Below are 19,464 nucleotides of genomic sequence, written 5' to 3'. Positions count from 1 at the left end.
GCGTAGGGAGGTTAGAGAGGCATATGCCTCAGTTGTTGGCATCCATCTATCTCAGGAGACAATGGAGTGCGTCTCTGGGGTGAAGCCAAGCTGTTGCGCTAGCAGCACCGAAGTGACCTCCCCAAAGCCTGGGCAGTGTTTCTGGAGGTCCTGGGCAGCAAGACCCCCCTCTTGGCCTGTGGTCCAAAGGAAAGCAGAGTACAGTGGAACCTCAGGTTACAGACGCTTCAGGTTACAGACTCCACTAACCCAGAAATAGTACCTCGGGTTAAGAACTTTGCTTCAGGATGAGAACAGAAATTGTGCTCCGGCAGCACGGCAGCAGCTGGAGGCCCCATTAGCTAAAGTGGTGCTTCAGGTTAAGAACAGTTTCAGGTTAAGAACGGACCTCCAGAATGAATTAAGTTCTTAACCCGAGGTACCACTGTAATACGTCTGGCACTAGCTTGGCTGCAATAATTGCTGGAAGAAGGCATGCAAGGCAAGGCACCATCCTACTGTCTTAGAGACTCCACTCCGGATTTGTGTAGGGTTTACTCCTTAACCTTTTCTTTTATTGAAGAAGTGTCACAAGCCAGCAGGGGTTGAGGACCAGAGTTTTCCTTCTCCGAGACGAGCTACCTTCCTAGGTTGATGATCCCCATCTGCCTCACTGTACATGTCCTCAATTCTACTCCATTCCTTCAGGGATACCTTAGGCCAGTTTTCTCCCATGCCATTTTCCTCCCCACTCCTTGGAAACTCAACTTTATGTGCCTCCTCATGGTTGCTGGCCATGTTCAGTCCTCATCAGCCAATGATTTTTTCTCCTCTTCCTTTTAATTTACCAGCAAATATTTCCCTGCATACCTGTGGAGTCCTCTGAGTATACAGAAACTACAGCCTTGTCTGGTGTTGGCTGTCTTTCCCTGCCCAGGTGATAGACACCAGACCCCCAAGTTTGGTATTAGAAGGCATGATGAATTAGAAAGGTAATTGCAGTGAGTCATCTATCCAGTAGATGGCAATTATAGACTCTCCATGTGAGTTCCAGTTACCTTAAGTCTCATATAAGCTGTCATGTGACTTAATGGAATGAATATGCTTCGGGTGCTTTCAGACATCTCATTTTTCTTTGCAGGGGGAACAAGCAGCAGCACAGCACTCTGTGATATCCCAGTGATGACTTCCATTTATTTGTGACATTGTTGCAGACATTATTTTTGTGTATTGATAGTTGTGTGGTGTGCTGGTCCATACCTTAGATTTCTTCCAGGATGATTGAGAATAGATCCGAAATCACCATTCATTTTGCCTAGCAATTTCTCTTTGATAAATAGGAAAGAAGTACCGTACTTTTCCGTGTATAAGACGTCCCCATGTATAAGACGTCCCCTATTTTGGAGGACACACACAATAGACGCTAACAGCTGCAGCAGCAACCAATCAAACGTCCACCCTATGCACTACCCATGTATAAGATGACCCCCATTTTTCTGCATGATTTTTTAAATTAAAAAAACCTAGTCTTATACACAGAAAGTAAGGAATATTATAAGTAAGGAATATTAAACAGGCACATAATGGATAAAGGAAACAAGAGAAGACATGTCAGTATTTCATATCTTGAAGTCGATATTGTCAAGTGGTGGCGGCAATATACCAACGCCAAGTCTTCCTTATAGTGATATCTACTCAGAATTGTCCATTGTGCCTATAAAAGTCTGTATACAGAGGAGGTACCATGTATCTAAACAGTTCTTTTAAAAAGCACAATCACTCCATACATGTTTAACCCTTTACATGGCAGCAAAACAACACTTTACTTGGGAAATAACCTTAAAAAGAATAATTTCTTCCCTACCACAGAAGGCTGTATCCCTAAACAACATTAGTTGCATGGGAATGTGGAGACCCTGTACCAAAACAATGAAGTACTGGATTGCAAATCTATATATAGACTTTCTTAATTTAGTTCCCAACTACCTCAGTGTGGGATGTTATTAATCCTGATCTTGACATGTGTTTTCCACAGGCTCCAAAGAAGCTGTCAAACATCCAGCTATTGATCTAGGCAGCCAGAAAATGTTTACCATGGGTGTGTTTTTCATTATTTGGATTAAGTGAATCAATGTACTTTACAGTGGAAGAGGCAGGACACATGTGGGGTGGGGCAGGAGAAAGAACTCACTGGTGGCAATCGCCTATTTATTTCTATTTTACTTTCCTTCTTTGAAGTGTTATATTTCTATTTGAATTATAGTATCCTCCCCCCCCCCCCAAGTTACACCTATACATAGAAGTATATGTAAGTTTTATACAGATCTGCATCATCCCCCCCCCCGCCCCCGCCTCCCGCAGCCTTTTCTGGTTCTGCATTTGCTCTGTCTTCGTAATAAGCAAGTGGACACCAGAGGAGATTATCCAAAGTGGACGACAGTCTCCATGGCTACAGTGGCCTCTGTAAAATGATACAAACCTAAAGGCCTTCTGTAAACCATCTGATGTCTGCTTGGTTTAACAATGCGGCGTTCCTTTCACTCATTCTAAAACTCTATGAATTAGTAATGGAGAAAACATGCAAGCCGGCTTCTTCCACTACTCTAGTACAAAACAAAACCGAACCAGCATCTTCCTCTACCTGTTCACCTGCCATGATTCCGTGACAGCAAGCAAGTACAGTGGTACCTTGGGTTAAGAACTTAATTCATTCTGGAGGTCCGTTCTTAACCTGAAACTATTCTTCACCTGAGGCACCACTTTATCTAATGAGGCTTCCCGCTGCCGCCGCGTGATTTCTGTTCTCATCCTGAAGCAAAGTTCTTAACCCGAGGTACTATTTCTGGGTTAACGGAGTCTGTAACCTGAAGTGTCTGTAACCTGAAGTGTCTGTAACCCAAGGTACCACAGTAGTTCAAAACAGGGTTTTCAGCAGGGTTGAAAATTTGCCTTCTCTAATACTCGCCTCCCCTTTAAGCACGTCCTGCTGAAAATGTGATTACTGTACTTTTTCCAATTACTGCTCCCTTTGCCCTCTTCTTCTTCAAACAAATACACTTGTCTTGCAAAAGCAAACAACTTTTTTTAAAAAAACAAAAAAAACCTTTCCCCCCTGAATTCTGTGCTGCTGCTGCTAAGACTGCCTGATGCCAATGGTTCCCACTCTTCTCCCTTGGCGAAACCTTGATTAATTCTGTGTCACCATTTGTTTGATCTTGTCATTTCTTCTTTCTGGGGTTTGGTTGGCTTGCAGACCCAGGAGCTTGCTTCAGTTAATGACTTGCTCCATCCTTCCATCTCCTACAGACACTTCATCTTTTACCACTCAGCTGCTCTTTCTGTAACATAAAAGGAAGAGGAAGCAGCAACAGTGCAGATGATTGAGTATGTTTTATTCAGAGAGAAACACACTTATAAAGATTATTTCCCCCTACTCTGACAGAGGTTGTCTGCAGGTCAGGGGGGTGACTCAGACTGAATCACGAGGGAGACTGGAAACAGTCAGCTTGGGGGTCATCTTCCTTCACCTTTTCTGCTTTTCATGTTTCTCTTTCTCACCACGGTGCAAAATCTTTCAAGAGGCTTCATGGAAATTTTAAAAAGCACAAATCTCAGCTTTCTTTACCTTCCTGCATAGGTTCTTGACACTCAGCTCAGTATAGTGTAGCCGCTAGGGATATAAAGAGGTGCCCTAGAACAACAGGCCATTAGAGGCCACTGACCAACGCAAAAGTAAAACTGAAACATGTTGGCCTTCTGCTGGAGACATTCCATTTGCCAACCCACTTCTTTCAACCCCTACCTAGCAGGTAGAGTGTGTGTGCACTAGCTGGAAGCCACCAGCCATCAAATGTGATCTAACAAGCTTCCAAAAACCCAGAGATAATTATCTCTTCACCGGGTTGACACAATAGTACCCCTACAGTCATGGGATTTTTGTCTATCACATGACGGTATATGTTTTGACTCCACAGAGTGGGAAGTGACAGAGACAGGATGTTTGTGTTACTGTGTTCCGTGAAAGTGGGACTATTGTCCTTTGTTCTTTTTCTCTTTGCTGTCTGATGCTAGAGAGAGAGGGAGCCATGTTGCAGTGCTCTGTGTGTGTTTATATGTAAATAAAGTAGATTAGCCAAAATGCTGAGTTGCTGAGGTCTGTCACACATGATGCACAAACTCTGCGGATCCCTAAGTGTGACGGTGTCTGTTGGCATCGGTCGCTGTGATGTTCAGGCAGAAGAAAGCGTTTGAAGTTCCTGAACGAAAGACCAGGAGGGAGAGAACATGACAGTCGGGCATGTGTCTCTGCCAGGGTCCTACTCGAGTGTAGGCTCAACTCCTGACAAAGATTGAATCTGGGACTTGACACACACAAAACCAGCAAAGCGTTTGCTCTACTACTGAGCTAGGCTACCTTCCATTTACAGGTGAGAGACATGTGGTGTGTGATAGCACTTCCTTTCTTTCCAGTTTATAACACTGGATGCAATATGGCTTTTGAACAACCTGTGGTTTTTGAACAATTCTTTGCTTGCACTAAAGAATGGAGAAGAGGGGTAGAGGGCCAAGGAATTTCCATTCAGGCAGAAAGACAGAACTGCACTGATTATTGCTAATGCCCACACAATGATTGGCATCCAATTTTGAAAATCATCACCATTATCATCATCATCTTATACGCTTTTCATCAGAAGATCCAGGGCTGGTACTTTACAGGGGGGGAAAAACATAATGCAACTAAAATAGAAATAAACAACAGGAACCCAAATAACCTGTGAGTAATAATTGTGTCCATCTGTGAGTCAACAGCCTTATGCGTGAGCAACAGGACTTTCCTGTCTTCTCATTCCCCTTCCAACCCCTCATGCACTCCCCAAATCAGCTTTTGTGTTTGTGTGAGGGAGCAGATTGGAGAGTGGTTATATGGGGAGGAGAGGAAGGAAAAATTCTGCTATTTCCACTCATACAGTGTTGGAGAACACACTCTAATTCCAATTTAGGAGAAATATGTATTGCTGTTCCAGCATCACTCAGTGGTCACTGATGATGTGCAGAACTATAATTTAGTGGTAATTACACCAGTTAGAAAGCAGCAAAGCTGTAATTTGGCTCCATACTAAGTCTTAAACTAAAACCTCCAGAAAAGCAGACAACTTTCTAAGGGCCAAATTAGATATTATGGCAATCCTGTGGTTCTGCCCAAAGACAGCTGCCACATGTTTGTTCATCTCATCTTCCTTCCCTCATAACATCTAGAATGTACTTGGTTGTGATGTCAAGCAGCCTTCAACATTTCCACACCTCTGCTGCATTGGTAGGTATCTGGCAAATGCCAAATGTTGTGATGTCACTACATGAGGTAAATTCCACTGCACATTGTGGAGAGGAGAACAAGGTAAGCTGTAGCAATTTCTGCTGGCAACTGTGCATTTGTTGTAATGTCTCCTTTGGCCCTGAGTCTTTTCCACATGTTACGTAGAATTGGAAAAGGGGTGTGCGGAATTGTACTCTTTTTTGTGTTTCTACTCTAAAAGGCATGTGGAACTTGTGGAACTCAGATGATTTCTGGAGCTCACTAATCTTACCAAGACTGAGCCACCTGTGCCATCATTTCATATTTCTATGTCTTATAGAATAAGATGAAAGTGTAGTTTGGCAAGGTCCTTTTGTTTTTCAGGAGCCTAAGAAATCTGGGTGGTCATATCAGCATTCTTCAAAACATGTGATTTCTGAACCTTGTTCTATTCTCACTGGGTATCTGAGTAACTTGCCGGTGAGGACTTGCCAGAAGTCTCACCAATGTGGACAGGAACCCAGAGTAGGGACCAGGGCTGGTCCAATGTCAAAGTCTAAGCAAGCAGGGTAGACAACACGATGTCAGGGGAGAGACAAAGTCAGAGCAGTCCAAGGTCCAAGAGTACAGCCCAAGAGTAGAGTCAAGCAGCATCCACAAGAAGGATCAAGAGAGAAGCTGGGTCAGAACAGTCTGTGGTCTCCTTCCTCTGTTGAGGAGTGTCTTGGTTGAGGCATAACAAACCCACATCATCCATGTGATTACTGTGGACTTTCACATCATAATGCAAGTTTCTTCTCCACCATTTTCCTATACTAATGGATTCTGATTTAATCAACATTACCAAACAAAACAAAACAAAAATCAAGAGCCTTGAAGAACAGACAATATTTTTTTTAATGAGTTCAAAATTTGGAGGAGGCAGTATTATACATAAAATGTACCAGTTTACATCATGTAAGAAAACAAAAACACTTCATTTGTTAAAAATTGAGACAATTAATTATTGTTTCTCGAGGCAATCTCTTCTCTATTCAGCCATAGCAAAGACACAAGAGGATGTTATATTAATGGGGCAGGATGATTGGCTGAACACTTCCACATTTGTTCTTTATAATGATCAAGATTAAAAAGCCATCATAAAGATATTACCATATTAAATTACATGACTGTCAGCAATTAATTTGAATTTGTGCATTCTAATGGCTACAAGACAGAAACGGTGTGGTTACTTAATGACTTGTTAAGAAATTGCCACTTTTATATATTATCGTCTTCTACCTGTAATTCATCTTGGAAGATGGCTGGATAAATTTATTTCTGGTATTAGTCCTATGAATTTTTCATGGATATACCAGAAATGCTACACAAACACTTCATAGTTTGATTTGGGGGTAAAGAAATACATACATTGGTGAGTCAACACATATGCTCTGTCATGGAAACAAATACTGGATATAATAATGCAGCAAGTGTGTGTTCAGACAACTTCTACCATATTTTAGAACCCCTCTTTAGGGAGATTCAGTAGACACTCCCTGTCCTGTTCTGGTTCTTTGGAGACACCCACACCGTAAGGTACCTTGTCAGGTTAGCTCTCACAACACAAAGGAGAGATACTAGGGAGCAATTCTGACAAGCGTCAGAGGTGAACTGAATGAGTCCTTTTGAGCTTTTGACTTTGCGTACACACCATAAAGTAAGAGCAACTTTCCCCCTCCCAAAGAATCCATTGCAACCTGCAATTCACATGTTGGAGGTAGAGACCCTTCACATGCTGACCAACTGTTCTTACAACAGTGGGGGTGGTTACTGCACCTGCCAGTGATGGGGATGGAGTTCCTCATGGGTCCTTTCAGCATATGTGAGTTATCTGAATCTCCATCATTACCCATAAGGTGTTCCTTACTGGTTCCCAAATCCGTTCCAATTCTCTGGCAAACTTGCCTCATGCCATCTTTAGCTGTTACCATCAACATAAGGCTTGCCAACCAATTTTGTCTAGAGTGAGCTTCAATTGGTCACCCCATTCCATCACAAATCTCCATATCTGCTAACAGATGTGGTTTCTGTCCTGACCCATTCAGAGTTCTTAAATTGGCATTCTCTTTGAAATAAGAAGATTTTCTGGCATTTTCTTTCAGTGGGATCACTCCCCAGCTACTCCTTATGCGTGGCCATTTGCCAAACTCGCTAAACCTTCAACAAAGGAATACCAGTTAGTTCGACAAAACAAAAGTCACTTCTGCCTTGGTAGATTCCACACGTAATTTATTCTGTGTGAGAAGTGCCCATGTGCACATTTCATGGCATATAACAGTTCATGACAGGTGACAGTTCCTTTCAAAGTTTTCCTCACCCAGCATAGGAAAAGACCACTTGTGAAAAGTTGAAAAATGGTTCACTTTCAAAGGTCTGTGCTTTTTCCATACATTGGTCAGAAAAGTTGCACAGGCAGTAAATTGTAGCTTATTTACAAAGTGGTAAAAGTTCCTAAACTATTGGTATAGGACAGGGGTCTGCAACCTGCGGCTCCGGAGCCGCATGTGGCTCTTTTACACCTTTGCTGCGGCTCCGGGGCAGATACTAGCGAAGGGAGGAGGCGCATTGTGCGCCCCGACACTCCCCACTGTGGCGGGCGCTGTACTGGCTGTGACGTCGCATGTGGGCGGTGTGTGTGTTAGTTTTGCGGCTCCCAGGTTTTTTTTTCTTCGGAAACGGGTCCAAGTGGCTCTTTTTGTCTTAAAGGTTGCAGACCCCTGGTATAGGAGCACAAGAGAGGCTGGTGAGAGTCATGTGGCTTTGCTGGATCAATGAGCTCAGATGTCCTCACATCCTGAATTCACATGTAGACTGGAGGGGAGGTGACAAAGGCTTGGTGACCTATTTCCTCTCAAGCTAAGGGGAAGTGACATAGCTAAGCCTACCAGGACAGCTTACTCTATGATATTAACCCCTTCATGCATTAATTAGACTAAAGAATATTGACTATCTGAAGCCGGTTATCCTATAAAAAGAAAATATCCAGTAAGTGCCAACAAGACAATAGAGATGACAATTTTATGATATGTAACAGGGGGGAGTTCCCAAGGGTGGGGGCTGCCACACTATTGTGCATCTGCAGGAGGCCATTTCCTGCAAAGCGCCATGATCGATGGAGCATATAATATTTCAGGAAAAGAACTTAATAAGAAATAACACTGCCTTACAAATGAAAGTCAAGTGCACCATCACAAAGCATTGCATTTGCAGCAGCCAGATCAGAGTCTAAGAAAGGAATGGGGAACTTCCTGCCTAGGGGCCAGATGCGGCCTGCACAAGTCTGTGGTTTCCCCTCCACAGACCCCATGGCAATTAGGCTTGGGGGTGGGGTCTCATTCACTAATTCTTGCACTGGGGGCTGATTTTGCGGGACGATGACAGCTTGGAAGAAAAGGGTAAAAGCAGGGCAGCCCCCAACAATGTTTTCCACTTGGTGCCTTAAACTAAGCAGATGAGAGATCTGCTTGTTCTCCCTGAAAAGGGTGTTTTGCACTATCAAGAAAGCTCTAGATCACTGGAGTGTAACAGGAATTGGTAGTGGTGAGAAGTTTGAGGGGCTGCGTAGGATGGAACGTGGAAGAAATTTAATGCCCCAATCATTTGGAATGATAAACAACTCTGTTGCCATCATACTGACCTTTGGCCAGAGGTTGCTGTTGAATCTTTGTTAAAAATTGACTGTTGTTACAGTTGGCTCCACACTGGATTAGCATGACCAGATCTTGGGTCCATCTGAGGTGGTAGTGGTGGGGGAATCCGCTCATGGATAAGTACTCAGTCTGATTCACTTTTTCCATCAGATTTAAGTGGGTGGAGAAAATGTCAATGTATCAAAGGAAGTAGGTATATTTTCACATTTCATTTCTATCTCAGGAAATATTCCTGTAGCATGGAGTGATTTGTACAAATGTCATTTGTCAAAACAATTTGCATCAATTCTTTATTTTGCCGTTCATGATTGTCCCACAAAAGACAGTGCACTTTTGTAAATTATGTGGAGTATACTGTTTTAAAATAAAAGCATATGTCATGAATCTTTTGTGGTTACACAGATTTGCTTGAAAACATTACTCTAAGACTGCAATCCTATACACATTTACCTGGGAATAAATCTCATTGAACCTGTTAGGGCTTGTTGAGAAGACATGCATAGGACTGCTCTATCAACTCCTAACAGTATTTTGCCAGGTACTGAGAAAAATGAGAGCAGATGAAGCGAAGAGGTAAATGATGGCAGCATAACGACCTGAAGCCAATATCTTTGTATGCAGCTGAGCACATGAAGATCTCCTTGTCGCATAGATGTCACCTGTAGAAAGAAAGACCTGTAGTCTTACTCAAAGCGTAAGACTGTCAGGGAATGGGCAGAGGAGGAATGGTGGAGACCGTTTCCCCATCCTGACCCTTCCAGAGAGGAGGAAGAGGAAGACAGTACTCTATAGATTTGTATAGATTTACAGCAGGGGTTTGAGGAAGGTCACAGCTCAGAGACAGATGAGGGGGAAAGTTGGGAAATCGTGGGAGAACCAGAGCAGCTGGCTGACACGTCCTTAGAAAGCATTCCAGATCATCCCTCTCCCAGAACCCAGCAGGCCTTAAAAGTAGGAGAGCAAAGAGCTCAAAGACAGAGGGCACTTAGCAGCACCCATAGATGAGGTGGTAAGAGGAAGGGGAAGAGACGGGGGGAGGAGATTCACTTGGGCAATGCCATTATCCAAGAGGATGGGTTCTATAGCCTCTCTCTGTTTGAAATTTAAAAAAAAGGATTGTAATAAACTTTTCCTTGTCTTTATACTTTCCTGGGCAACCAGCCGGGAACCGCTGATAGCATCCTGACAAAGACCTTGGGTTGGATTCAGATTTAGGCATATTTAGGGTAGAGACAATGGGACTTGTTAGTCATTATGACTAACTTGAATCCCACTGGTTGACTAGTTGACTCAAAGCATGGCTAAATCTGAAACCAACTCTGTATACTTCATACCACCTATTGCACTCTCTTTTGGGAGCCAGCTTAAAACCGATTTGCTTTCCCAAGTTTTTACAGGGTGAAATGTAATTTGTATGGAATGGGATGGCTTTCCTTTGAATCTTATCTGGTTTGAGCATTGGTTCTATCATCTGGGTTTTTTCCTGTATTTTTCAATATATGTTGTATAAGTGGTTATATTTGCAGCCCATTCTGGGGTCAGCAATAATGAAGGTCAGGATGGAAATTGCCTAAACAGAAAAACGAAATACATAGTGCTAGAAGTAGATTCTTTTCCCATGTTGCCACCTTTGGTGTGCCTAAGACTGCCTTCAGAGGGACACTATCCTTCCCATTTCAGCAGTAAATTTCAAACTTTGATTGACCTTTAATTGTTTGGGGAGAATCATTTGGAAACACTTTGCTGCTTAGAGTGGGAGACTGCCTCACAATTTCAGCTTGCTATGATACAGACCAGAAACAATCCAACAGATATCTCCACTTAAATCCTTGATTTTTAAAATGCTGCAGATATTCTTAAATAATATATAGATGCCTGAAACGCTTGGAATCAGGTCTACTGCAACACTTGTACCTTTTCACTAGACCACACCACTTTATCATTTAAAAGGAGATGCATGCATAAATTGGGACAATGGCAATCTTGAGAGTCCTCCCTAGCTTTCTCATTAGTTTCCAAGGCAAGCCTTCGAAAGCAAATATAATGGATAAAGGAGGTATAGTGGTTACTTAACCTCCCTGTGTCTGGCCTAACTAATTAGTTGATGTGCACAATTAGCTAGAATAAGGAGCGATGGATGTGTTCTTCCAGCATTGCTGTTGGTCTCACTTGTGTTTTGTCTGGTTCTTTATGTGGTCTGCACTGTTCTTCTGGGGCAGTGGGATGGATGTGGTTCAGTGAATCCCTGGAATGAGGATCAAATTGTAGCCTGTCTGCTGCCTCCTTCATGGGTTTATTTACTTAACTGCCTTGCAGGAAGAAAATGGTAATAGGTGTATATAGTCAGCTTGTCGTGTATAATTGACTGTCTGCGACTTTCAGATTTCTAATCCCATGTCAATCAGGCCACAGCAGACTGTGGGATTTGCTACTTTGGATGCAATTGTTGATTTATTTGCTATTTTTATACTCCAGCTTTTTGGTCTGGCATACCCACAAGATGGATTACAATTGAACCAAAATGTAATCAAAAAATAAATAAAGCCAATGCTAAGACATTGTCGATATGCTGAAATGCCGGCAGAGATGGAGTTTACAGAATAAATCTGGGAGAGTGGCACATTGCGCTGGCTGTGCTCCTTGTGACCATCAGCCAAGTTTCCTATGGGTGAACTAAGCATGGTGATGGATGCATATGAGGCATGGTGCTTGTTGAGATAACCAACTGTTTAAGGGATTTGAAATTGTATAACAGAAAATTTAATAACAATTATATAAATATAAATATAAATATGAACTAGCAAAGGTATAGTCGAGCTCTTAGCATGGCAGTGGTTAGTCCCTGTCAACTGTGGGGCTGATGTATTTTCAGCCAGTTGCAACTTCTGAATAGTCTTCAATAGTAGAGTCCAAATATTAAGGGACTGCTGAATGTATGTGCATGTGCAGCCTTCAATCGATGACAAGAGCTACACTCAGTAACCTTCTATAAATTTTATTTTGTTGGCCCTTCAGAGGAAAGGTAAGGTAAGGTAAAGATAAAGGACCGTGGGGTGCGGCGCTCCTCTCTGCTTTCAGGTTAACTGTCCACATACAGACCATGTGGCCAGCATGACTAAACCGCTTCTGGCACAACGGAACACTGTGACAGAAGCCAGAGCGCACGGAAATGTGGTTTGCCTTCCCGCCACAGCAGTACTTATTTATCTACTTGCAGTGGTATGCTTTTGAACTGCTAGGTTGGCAGGAGCTGAGACAGAGCACCAGGAGCTTGCCTTATGATCGGCAAGCCCAAGAGGCTCAGTGGTTTTAGACCACAGCGCCACGCATGTCCCTTGGCCCTGCAGAGCATCCTAGCGGGAAATAATGTCTCCTCCTAAACTGTCTCACCATTTGTTGTTTATTTACTCCCTCCCTAGCATGTGGGCAGCCTTCCTGCTTAATGAGAAATAAGTCCTTCTGAGTGCAATTGGTCTTGCTGTCTAGTAACAGGCTGATCATTGTAAGCTACATTATACAGATGGATCAAGAGAGGAGATGTGCACGTGTGTGTGTGTTAGGCCCTGTGCATTTTGAAAGCCATTTCACGGGCACTGCGTGACTTGTTGCACTGCACTACAGAAATGCGCTCGCCTGCCCTCCATGTGTGTGTGTGTGTGTGTGTGTATTCAAAGCCCCAAGAAGTAAATACAATGCGCACATTTCACTAGCATGTGGTGAGTTAATTGTTGTGTTTACCATTGATTATATCACAAACATTTCCAGTTGTACACTCACATTTTAAATATCACTCAGTACAATAATTAGTTCCTTATCAGGTTTTTTAAAAAGGGAATAATATGTTGCATTTTCAAATGTGGAAGGCAGTTTCCTCCTGCAACAGAAACAATTCCTCGAGAGAAGACACTGGCTTCGGCCACAAATATCACTGCAACATGGTCCTTGTTGCAGAAAAGCCACACACCCCACCCTTATCACCACAAAAGCTATTGTATATCCTGTATGCATCTTTTTGATGCATGCTTAGAAACCTTCAGTACCTCCACCCACATGCCTTGTAGTGTTACTCCTTAAACACTGCTTTAAATATCAGTTGGAGAAGTACAGCTCACAGTAAGATGCTGAGATCTGACAGAAAGGCATGCACACCTATTCTTTATTGATCACAGCACAAAAATGTCATGGGAGAGACAGAGAGAGCTGGTGTGCTGTGCCCTGTTGTTGAATCCATTAGAATCAAGCTGTTGAGTGCAGTGTCTCTTTCCCATTCTTCCTGGAGGTGCTCTTCCCAGTGGTAATGTGATGTCTATTATTAACCTTGCTGGGAATAAATGCCAGAAGAAAATGAAATTGCTTTGTTTCTAGTGATTTATCAAAAGCCATCAATCTCTAAGATACAGTACTGGTAAGCATAAGAGAAAGTTGCGATAACGGCTTCCCACAGCACATCCAAGGCTCCTGTTCAAGGACCCCCCTCTCCCCACTCCAGAGCATTGTGGGTATTATTGTTATTCCTACTATTGGCGCACAGGCACCTTTTTGAAGCTTATTCTAGCCTAATTAAGTTCCTTGTTTCCCCTTGGGGCAGGTACTTGCATGAGATAACAGCTGCAGTGCCGTAAGAAGTACTCCTGAAGGGCAAAATATTTGTTAGCAGTTGCTATTTCCAACCTTGCCAGAATAAACAAAGAAGAGCTTAGCACCTGCAGTCTTTGCTTTTGAGGAGTCAGCACAATTTCGTACATCATCGGAGGGAGGAGAGGGCAGCAGAGGAAAAGCAGGGCGGACAGTCATCCTTTTTAATGGAAGTTGTGCGCGTTCCTCCATCTGCAGCTGCGCAGAGATAACAAATGCTCCCAGAAGGACTGAAGAATACACCGAAGAATTAAATGCTTTTGTAATTATTAATGCGCTGGGGATAATAAGCCAGCGTGGGGACCAAACAGGAGGGTGGAAAACCCAAGCAGAGCGAGTTCAAGAGAAAGCTACGATATGGGAAAAGAAGATAAGGCATCAAAAATAAAACCTGCCAGCAAAGAAATTATCTGTGTTTTTCATCTCTTGCACATCAAAACCAAACCAGAAAACTCTGCAATGGGAATGCAAGAGGAACGGCAACAGGACTCAGCACAGGGTCAAATCAAAGAGGAAATGGATGACTAACAGACTGTGCTATAGCAAAAATAATAATTTCTGAAAGGCAATTAGGGAGGTCAAGCCTGCAGGGGTTGAATCTGGCCGTATGTTCTCACGTGACAAATTTCTCCTCCTTTGTGCTGCTGTTCATACAAGTAGATAAGCTGCTCGGAAGCAGGTGGAGAAAACTGAGTCACAGAACGGGGTTAGGAGAAGAGGCCCACTTGCTGGCAGTCATTAAAAAGTTGCTCTTCTTGTGGCTTCTGTAGGTAGATAAGCTGAAGGGTGTGGCAGAGAGACTGAGCTACTGGCTCATCAGGAAGTCCTTGGTTTTAATCTGGTCTAGGGGGTGGGGAGAGGATGCGGGTGGCGCTGTGGGTTAAACCACAGAGCCTAGGGCTTGCCAATCAGAAGGTCCCGTTACTTGGTCCCTGCTCCTGCCAACCTAGCAGTTCGAAAGCACGTCAAAGTGCAAGTAGATAAATAGGTACCGCTCCGGCGGGAAGGTAAACGGCGTTTCTGTGTGCTGCTCTGGCTCGCCAGAAGTGGCTTAGTCATGCTGGCCACATGACCGGAAGCTGTACGCCGGCTCCCTCGGCCAGTAAAGCGAGATGAGCACCGCAACCCCAGAGTCGGCCACGACTGGACCTAATGGTCAGGGGTCCCTTTACCTCAGGGGGTGGGGAAGCTGTTGTTGGGCCACAGCTCCTAGAAGCCCTCACCACTAGGGGTGGGCCCAGTGCTATTTTTCTGAGGGAATTCAAGGGTACACAGTACTGGCACCTTTTTCCTAGAAAAAAAGCGCTGGTTAAAAATGTGGCACTTACTGTAACAACTTCTACAACTTCCTGTAACAACCTCCCCCCCCCCCCCGAAGTCAATATGTCAATTTCGGTTTCCCTCAGTTTCCGATTTTTCAAAAGTTAAATTCAGGTCTCCACATCAGTTTGCATATTCTTTTTTTTTAATAGTCCTTATGAAAAATTCATCAGCATTTTAGTGTGATTTCTCCTAATAGGCACATTTTTGCATGCAATCTTGCCTAACAGACAAAATTTTGCAAAGCAATTTCCCCTTATACAAATAATTTTTGTTATGTTATTTTCACTAATATTACAGATTTGGCGGGCAGGCGGGAGGGGGGCAATAAGATTGAGAGAATTTGTCTAACAGCCACCTAGTGAGCTCATGGCAGATGTGAGGTTGAAAGCAAGGATCTACTGAGTCTCTTAGCCACTACGCAACAGCAATGCTAGGCTATTCAACAGAGGCACTCTGACAGATTCAATAAAGATACAGGGGGATTTCCAGACTGTTGTTATTTTTGGGTGAGATTCAATTACATACTGGCAAATTTGGGTCTTGAAATGATAGTGGATTGAGAGGTCCTGTGGAGTGAAGGTGCTTCCCCAAAAGATGGGACTTTTTGCAATAAGGAAAGTGATGGGAAATGCACTGGACAGGTGGGATAACATTTACTGTGAAGCATTGGAATCCAGCCTCCCCACAAACAAATCAGGATGAATGCAAATAAACAGGGCATCTGTTTATGGTATTATGTTTGCTCTGCCGTAGCCGCCATTTCCAGAGCAAATGGACAACAGCCACCACATTCTATAATAATCCAATTTACTACAATTGGCCAAATGGTGATCCTGAGCTATAAGAATTTTGCTGGTGATAAAAAAAAGGATGTTTGCTTTGGGGAAATCCCCTGTGGGTTGCTACCCCACCACTTTACATTGTTAATTAAGTGCCTCAACCATTGCGTTTGCACTCTTTAAACAGTATGGTTTCTGCCTTTAAAATATTTGCCAAGCACGCCTTCCGTTCAATTTTGTAAGCATTGTATGTCATATAAACCAGTTTGTGAACATAACAGTAACATACCATCTGTTATGCTGGCAGTTGCTTAGACAAGAATGAAATTCCAATTAAGTTCCATTAGCCGATCCAGGAAATGATGGATCCCACATGAAACTTTGTCATCAGCAAACCCCCATTAATTACAAATGTTGCTCTTTCTCCCCCGCTATTTCTGTTTTTGGTGGGTGTTTTTTTGTTGTTATTTTTTTGCTATCCCTCCCTTGTTGTCAGAAAGAAACAGTTTAGACAGTTGTTGTGTTTCTAAAGGAAGACCCATATGGCAGGTAAATTGGAAAAGCCACACTGCGAAATACATATCAGGGTGGTACAGCTGGTGTGTAAATAACCTCTTTGGTCTGACAAGTGAGAATTACATCAAATGCAGATATATAAAGAAAGCTGTGTGGAAGACGGGGACCTCCTAATTAAAAAACTCTGCTCTGGAAGCAGATTCGGCTTTGTCTGAAACCTCACAGATCCATCTCCTTTCCTGCAAAGGACTTCAGGCTGTCACCAAATAGTCATGCAACTGTTCTTCCCTGTGACTCTCTACAAATAAAGTCAGGACAGGTTATTAAAGAAATATCACAGGAAGCCTCTAAGGGGATAAAGAATGTCTGGATTTTGTGTTCTGTCTCAGAAATGTTTTTTTATTTACATAAGACATCCTCTCCAAAACTTGACACAGCTTCCATCAGAGGAAAACTACAAAACTGCAATAAAACAAATGAAGAACATCAATCGGTGGTTCCAACAGAATTAAGAGCTGTAGTGACAATGCAAAGCTGCAATGCACACTCACCACAGCCTTGCAGAAGACGTAGGTTTTACATCCTCTTTTCAGCCCAGGGGAAATGTTCCCTTATGGGAATCCTTCCAGCAGCTGCATGGTAGTGCTGGGCTCAGCCGCTGGCAAAATGAGACAGAGCAACAGATGCAACTCTTACCTTTGCAGTAAGCTATGTTCCAGCCAAACCAAACTCAAGAGGTCTTTGCACACCCACATCTCTTCCTCCTCCATCTAAGCAAGCAAAGGTGTTCAAGGAAACATTCCAGACAGGAAAAAGCATTAAGGGAAGTCAGCGACCAGGCTGAGGAGGGGGTGTGGCCTGGGTTGGGTGCTGAGGGATGGATAGAGAAGTATTGAGGGCCACATCCAGGCCTGAGGCTCCACAGTCCTGTTCTACAGAAAGCACAAGATCAGGACAGCCTGTCTTATTCCAGCCACAGGCTCAGACCAACTGGAGAAAAAGCACACTGTACCCATGCCTTGTATCATATCTCTCCTCCTTGTGCCATGTGGGAACAACAGCACAGGGACTGCACCTCAGAACACAGGCAGACCCTGGGCTCACATGAGGTGATTTCTAACTAAGGGTGGACAGAGCCATCTGTTTCAGTTTCACTTATGTTCATTCACATCTTCTAAGTTCAAGTTTCTGCATCAATGTGGGGTGAGGCAGTGTGGTGTGGTGGTTCTGGTGAACCAGGTTTGATTCCCCGCTCCTCCACATGCAGCTGCTGGGTGACCTTAGGCCAGTCACACATCTTTGAAGTCTCTCAGCCCCACTCACCTCACAGAGTGTTTGTTGTGGGGGAGGAAGGGAAAGGAGAATGTTAGCCGCTTTGAGACTCCTTCGGGGTAGTGATAAAGCGGGATATCAAATAAATCCAAACTCCTCCTCTTCTTCTTTTTTAAATTACAAAAATAACACTGCGGGGCAATTGCTATTTGTATTTTACAAAATAGGCATTTTAGCCCAAAACATACATATTTTGTAATAAAGCCCACTTTTGCTCCTGCCCCCACCCACCACAGGCATGCCCCCCACCCCAAGGTTGTCTAGAAGGAAACATGATCCTTGGGCTGAAGGTGGTTCCTCACCCTCAAGATAAAGAAACAACCAGCCCATCTATCATAGGAAGGACCAGACCCTTCCAGTTCCAGAGTACTGACATTTCCTACCAGTAGCTCTTCCACATTGTTTGTATTCGTTTTCAACCTGTTTAACCTCATTGGTTTGATCACAGCCTTCAGGTGCTGATTCAGAAGGGAGACAGCTGCTCTTGGCTGCCTAGTGAATGGAATATGGAGATGGTAATCACCAGCATACAACCAACTTCAAAGGCCCAGATAACACTCAGCTCTGAAAGATCTTGCCCACCATGAGCCCAGATTCAGACATAACCTTAAGCCAAACCAGTAGCAGGACTGGGGAAGGAGTGAAACTAATGTGCTTTTTCTTGCTAAGTACCTGCATGCGGTGGGGGACGCAGGTGGTGCTGTGGGTAAAGTCACAGAGCCTAGGGCTTGCCAATCAGAAGGTAGACGGTTCGAATCCCCATGACGGGGTGAGCTCCCATTGCTCGGCCCCAGCTCCTGCCAACCTAGCAGTTCGAAAGCATGTTAGAGTGCAAGTAGATAAATAGGTACTGCTCCGGCGGGAAGGTAAACAGCATTTCCGTGCACTGCTCTGGTTCGCCAGAAGCGATTTAGTCATGCTGGCCACGTGACCTGGAAGCTGTACGCTGGCTCCCTCAGCCAATAAACCGAGATGAGCGCCGCAACCCCAGAGTCGTCCGCGACTGGACCTAACAGTCAGGGGTCCCTTTACCTTTACCTGCACGTTCACTTGTTCCTACTTAGTCAGGGTGACTATCAGCTGAACTGAGAATTCTTGCATGTGTCACTACAACATCTTCTCATTCCTTGAGAATAGACTTATCAATTTAACCACCGTTGCTGATCGATTGACTTTAACATTCGGTAAGTAAGGCCCAGAGCGCCCACCTGCTGATTCTCCTCCTCCTTCACATTAAAAAAAAGTGAAACGCTCTCCTGGGTCTAGAGATGTTGTTTGTTTCATTGGAACACTGGGCTGCAAGGCATTCTGGAAAGGTTAACATTTCCCATTCAAACTGCATTATTAGTAAGTAACACTACAACTTATATACAGGCACTGTACAAACATTGTCAAAGGACAAGAAGACAGAGTTACTGCAAAGGTTACTTCAGTCTATGAAGTCTATGCAGTGCTTTTTTTCTAAAAAAAAAATGTTTAAGGGTCCTCTCTCATTTTCCTACTCATATTGAAGTACTGCCCCTCAATGTGGCCAAACTTCGATTCACAAAATGTTAGGGGTATGCGTACCCCTGCATTCCCTCAGAAAAAAAGCACTAAATCTATGCATCCAAACACTCATACATGCAATTTGCAAAACCAGTTGGTTAATTAAAGCAGGGAGGCAAATCAAAGGTACCCAAATCCATCTAGCTATACTTTTTTGATTTCTTTGTGACATAGATCATGAGAACCCAAGTTATAGGTAGTTTTGCACATCCTAAGATGTGGGGGGGGGGGGAGCAAATGCCAAACTAGACAAATGCATTACTTGTACCATCCGCCATTGTCATGTGTGAAAAGGAAAGTGCTGAATACCTTCCTATTTTTTGTAACACAAAGCCACTCAAAATATATGGAATAAAATGGCCAAGAA

This window comes from Podarcis gaigeae, assembly GCF_964106915.1.
Source record: "Podarcis gaigeae genome assembly, chromosome: 3".
Classification (NCBI taxonomy): domain Eukaryota; kingdom Metazoa; phylum Chordata; class Lepidosauria; order Squamata; family Lacertidae; genus Podarcis; species Podarcis gaigeae.
This window is presented reverse-complemented; position numbering follows the sequence as displayed.